This window comes from Pongo pygmaeus, chromosome 4, assembly GCF_028885625.2.
Source record: "Pongo pygmaeus isolate AG05252 chromosome 4, NHGRI_mPonPyg2-v2.0_pri, whole genome shotgun sequence".
Lineage (NCBI taxonomy): Eukaryota > Metazoa > Chordata > Mammalia > Primates > Hominidae > Pongo > Pongo pygmaeus.
In genome coordinates this window covers 182,697,963-182,703,308 of record NC_072377.2, presented here as the reverse complement: position 1 = coordinate 182,703,308, position 5,346 = coordinate 182,697,963, and the positions used below count along the sequence as shown (strand labels likewise).

The window sequence follows — 5,346 nt, the reverse complement described above, 5'->3', positions numbered from 1 at the left end:
GCGGACAGATCACCTGAGGTCAGGAGTTTGAGACCAGCCTGGCGAACATGGTAAAACCCCATTTCTACTAAAAATACAAAAAAATATTAGCCAGGAGTGGTGGCGTGTGCCTGTAATCACAGCTACTAGGTAGGCTGAGCCAGGAGAATCACTTGCACCCATTAGGTGGAGGTTGCAGTAAGCCAAGATCGTGCCATTGCACTCTAAGCTTGGGCAAGAAGAGTGAAACTCCATCTCAAAAAATAAATAAATAATAAAATAAATAAATAAATAAATAAGAGCCATCTGTCACAAACCCACAGCCAACATCGTACTGAATGGACAAAAGGTGGAAGCATTCCCCTTGAAAACCAGCACAAATAAGGATCACCTCTCTCACCACTCCTTTTCAACATCAGAAATCCTGGCCACAGCAACCAGACAAGAGAAATGAATAAAGGGCATTTAAATAGGAAAAGAGGAGATCAGACACTTTTATAGGTAATGTGATGCATGCTTCGGTATAAGGTCTCACATTGAGGCACTACTCACAATAGCAAAGACTTGGAACCAACCCAAATGTCCAACAATGATAGACTGGATTAAGAAAATGTGGCACATATACACCATGGAATACTATGCAGCCATAAAAAATGATGAGTTCATGTCCTTTATAGGGACATGGATGAAGCTGGAAACCATCATTCTCAGCAAACTATCGCAAGGACGAAAAACCAAACACTGCATGTTCTCACTCATAGGTGGGAATTGAACAATGAGAACGCTTGGACACAGGAAGGGGAACATCACACACCGGGGCCTGTTGTGGGGTGGGAGGAGGGGGGAGGGATCGCCTCAGGAGATATGCCTAATGTAAATGACGAGTTAATGGGTGCAGCACACCAACATGACACATGTATACATATGTAACAAACCTGTGCGTTGTGCACATGTACCCTAGAATTTAAAGTATAATAAAAATATATATATAAAAAATAAAATAAAAATAAATTTGACTGAACAATTGTTTATTCATAAAATATTTTGGAAAGGAACACAAAACATGGTAATAGTGGTTTTCTCTCGATTGGAGATAATTTTTTTTTTTATAACAGTGTCATTTATCCTGTTTTCTAAATAAGACTCCAACACCAGAAAAAAAAAAAAAAAAAAGAGGAAAAAACAGATTATAAGTTAAAACAAAAACCTATCTGTATAAGTCTTTACTTGTACAAGTCTGTACAAGTCAGTAAGTTCTGGTCTCTGTAGAGCCAGAACTTCAGAGAAGGTGATTTAATTGTCATCACAACCCCTCAACTTGCTTTGGGGTTTGTATGTCAAGAGACAACATGAAGGGAATCACTTGAGACCAAAAGAATTACTTACAAAGAAAGATTTCCTAGAATGTGTAAGTTCTACTGATTGCCCATAGAGATGCTAACAGTTGCTCTAACCCCAAATTTTTTAAACATCTCAAGATGGCAACATGAGTATAGAAAACCCCAACACTCATCACCCAATGAATCATTTCTCCAATCATGGGAATGAGGGAAGGATGTAGGAAAGGCTGTTTCATCAGGACTCATTAGGGAGGGTGTCAGTCCAGAGGCAGCCACGGCAGAGCTTTCCTTGTCTTCAACCTGGGCCAAATGAAGCTCTGAGTGCTCAGGGCCTGACAACAAAGTTCTCTGCAGGTTTGGAATGGCTGATGTGCAATGATGGCGTCAGCCACAAGAGTGAAACTGGAATCGTGCATGAGGGTCTATAGATCACTGATTACTGCACTATCAATCTCACCTCCCACCCGTAAGAGATTACCCAGATAATCAGCCCGTGGCACATACTTACTACTACCTACTTGGGAACAAGGGAGAGGAAGGAATTACAAATGAAAACTTCTGAAATGACCACTGCTTATTCCAGCTTCAGCTAGAACAAATGTTTGAATAAATCACCTGCATTAAATATTTAAAATATGGTACCTTCAGTACATTATAAATATGAAGTGTCCCCTCCCCCAACCCCATTTACTTCAGTGCACAGAGTCTCCCAGGCAAGCTTTTCCATCGCTCAGCCAGTGGAATGGATGGTGTGCGCCAGATGTTACACAAAGCATTTATTTCTCCGAGAAGGCTGAGAGCCAGGAGAATTCATCGCCTTCTGCTAGGACCTCTGCCCCAAGCTTCTGGGGAAATAGTGAATTGGACTTGACAGGGAAAGTAGCTACGTGATCCACTAATGAAAATGCACTGGACAGTGTATCCCTTCCTGCTCTTCTCCATGACAGAGAGACTTAAAGATAATTAATAAAAATAGCTGTCCCTTCAAACTCAGAGGAGGTTTTCAAAAACAAGTATAAGCAAAAAATAAAGAAATAAAAGGAAAGTAAATCAAACTCCCCAATACTCCTGAAAGTAAAACAGTCTCATGGTGACTGATGTCTGGAAGAAGTTGAGGCAGAAAAGACTGACAAAGTTGGAAGTGGATGGCCACAAAAGTGCCTTAAAGAATCCACGACAGTGCTCTCCATTTCTAAGGCTGAGTAGCTACTCCCAGTAAGTTAACATTTTTCTGTTAAGAAGAAAACAAAACAAAACAAAAATAAAACCCACTCCAGAAAAAGGGTCAAGAGAAGAGCACTGTAGAAAGTCAAGAAGCTGAGCGCCGGCGGATGACGAAGAGCCCGCGCTGAAGCTGGCCCCTTGGTGCTGTCACTTGTCTTTCTCACCCAGATCTCACTAGCTCCTACAGAACTGATCACGCAGCTCAGTTTCTGGTTGTCCTTTGACTCCAGATAGATGGCCTGGCTCTTGTGGTACCATCTTTTGTCATAGTACAGTTTGCCATCTTCTATCTGAGCTTCAAACCTCTGGGCTGGAGATTTGGTGGGTGTCCAGGCAAGTGCTCAGGAGAGGATGGAGATGCTGGTCTCTTTGGTGACTTAAGCTTATTTAATGTTCTCAGATCCTCCATGATCTGTTCATCTGTTAACACACAGTTTCGCTGGGCTGGAGCAGGTTTTCTCCTCTCATCTGGGATGGGGACGGGATCATTTGGTCACCTCCTCAACTTGCTGGTCAGGATAGGTCTCACCTGCATAGAATCTCCATTCAGTTCCATTGTCAGCTTTTCGTTTTCAATCATTTTCTTCTCTTCTTCTAGCTCAGCAATCGGGTTCTCTTTCAGCTCAACCTTCTTGTCTTCAAATTCTTTCACTGCTGCCTTCTTTATGTAATTTCCTTCCACTTGTTCAGTTTCCAGCTGGAGGGAGAGTTCAGCATTCCGTGTCCTCTCTTTGTACTGCTGATCTAGTTTTTTCATTCTCTTCTGATATTCCTGTAATGTACCTTCTTGTAGTTGTTGCAACTGCCTCTTGAGAGAAGCCAGTTTGTCCTGATACATCTGTTCCTTCACTTCTACATAGTCTTCTTCATCATGCTTTGCCAGGTCAGTTTCAGTAGCATCCTCAGTGTCTTCGTCCAACTCGCGGCCCGACAGCTGCGCTCGTCGTCCTTGGCGCTCTCCAGCTCTTCGTCCTCCTCGGGGTAGTACTCGGTCCGCTCCAGCCCGGGCCGGGGCCGGGGCCAGCAGCCCCGCGGCACTCATGTCGCCTCTGACCGCAGCTGAGCGTGGCCCACGGACACCGCGGCCACCCACGCTCAGTACTCGCCGTCTGCCTGGCAGTGTCCGAGGGAGGCCCCAACTCGAGGAGCGGCAGCCACGGGGACTCCTTCCCCGTCTCCGCCGAGCTCCGCCCCCCACCAACTTTTTTTTTTCCAAGGTGGAGTTTCACTCCTGCTGCCCAGGCTACAGTGCAGTGGCGCAATCTCAGCTCACTGCAACCTCTGCCTCCCGGGGTCAAGCAATTCTCCTGCCTCAGCCTTCTGAATAACTGCGATTACAGGCATCCACCACCACACCCGGCTAATTTTTGTATTTTCCGTAGAGATGGGGTTTCACCATGTTGGCCAGGCTGGTCTCGAACGCCTGACCTCAGGTTGATTCACCCACCTCAGCCTCCCAACGTGCTGGGATTACAGGCACGAGCCACCGCACCTGGCCAAACTTTTCTTTTTTAAAACTAAATGTTACTGTGTATATTTGAGGTTGACAGCATGATGTTAAAGGTACACGTCAATAGTCAAACGGTTACTATAGTCAGCAAGTTCACATACCTACCATCTCACATAGGTGCTTTTTTGTGTGTCGGGGCAGTGAAAATCTACTTATTCAACAAAAATCCCAAGACAGTGTCCTCATGTTATACATTAGGTCTCTGGCCTTGTTCATCCGACATCTGCTACTTTGCGTGTTTTGGCCTTCATCTCCCCACTTCCTGCTGATTGTTTTTGTCGTCTTTGGAGAAATGTCTGTTCAGGTCTCTTGTTAGCTTTTTAACAGGGTTATTTGTCTGCTTAAGTTGTAAGGGTTCTTCATTGATTTTGGATATTAGCACTTGATCAGTTAGTGACTTGCAAATATTTTTCCCAGTTTGTGGGTTGCCTGTTTTTGATTGTTTCCTTTGCTGTGCAGAAGTGTTTTAGTTTGATGTAGTCGTCCTTGTTGACTTTTGCATGTAGCCTGGCTTTTGGTGGGTTATCTGAAAAATCATTGCTAAGGCCAACGTCAAGGGGGCTGTCCCCTACGTTCTCTTCTAGGAGTTTCATGGTTTCATGTCTTATTTATGTCTTTCATCTAGTTTGAGTCGATTTTCTATAGGGTGTAAGATAAGGGCCCAATTTCATTGTTTTGCCTGTGAAAATCCAGTTTCACAGCATCATTTATTGAAGAAACTGTCTTTTTTCCACTGTGTCCTCTTGGTTGCTCTTGTTGAAAATTAGTTGACAGTATATGTTTTGATTTATTTCTAGGCTTCTTATTCTGTTCCATTGGTCTATGTTTTTGTTTTGATGCCAATACCATATACTGTTTTTATTACTATAGCTTTGTATGTAATTTTAAATCAGGTAGTGTTATGCCTTCAACATTAATTTTTTTTTCCTCTGTATTGTGTTAGCTTGGGGTTTTTTGTGGTTCCATGTGAATTGTAGGATTGTATTTTTCTACGTCTGTGAAAAATGCTATTAGAATTTTGATAGGGATTGTCTTAAAACTGTATATTTGCTTTGGATAGTATGCCATTTTAACAATTTTAATTCTTCCAAGTCAGAAATGTGGGATGTTTTTACATTGTTTGTGTATTCTTAAATTTCTCTCATCGGTGTTTTATAGTTTTCAGTGTACTAGTCTTTCACCTTCTTGTCTAAATTTATTCCTAAGTATTTTATTTTGATTGGTGCTACTGTAAATGGGATTGTTTTCTTGATTTGTTTTTCAGCTAGATTGTTGTTTGTGTATAGAAATGCT

The 5,346-nt window shown here is 42.6% G+C and overlaps 1 pseudogene; it reads right to left on the bottom strand.

Annotated features, from left to right (window-relative positions):
• Window positions 1–2,338: 2,338 nt before the first annotated feature.
• LOC129036448 (sin3 histone deacetylase corepressor complex component SDS3-like) lies at window positions 2,339–3,626 on the bottom strand (annotated as a pseudogene).
• Window positions 3,627–5,346: the final 1,720 nt, after the last annotated feature.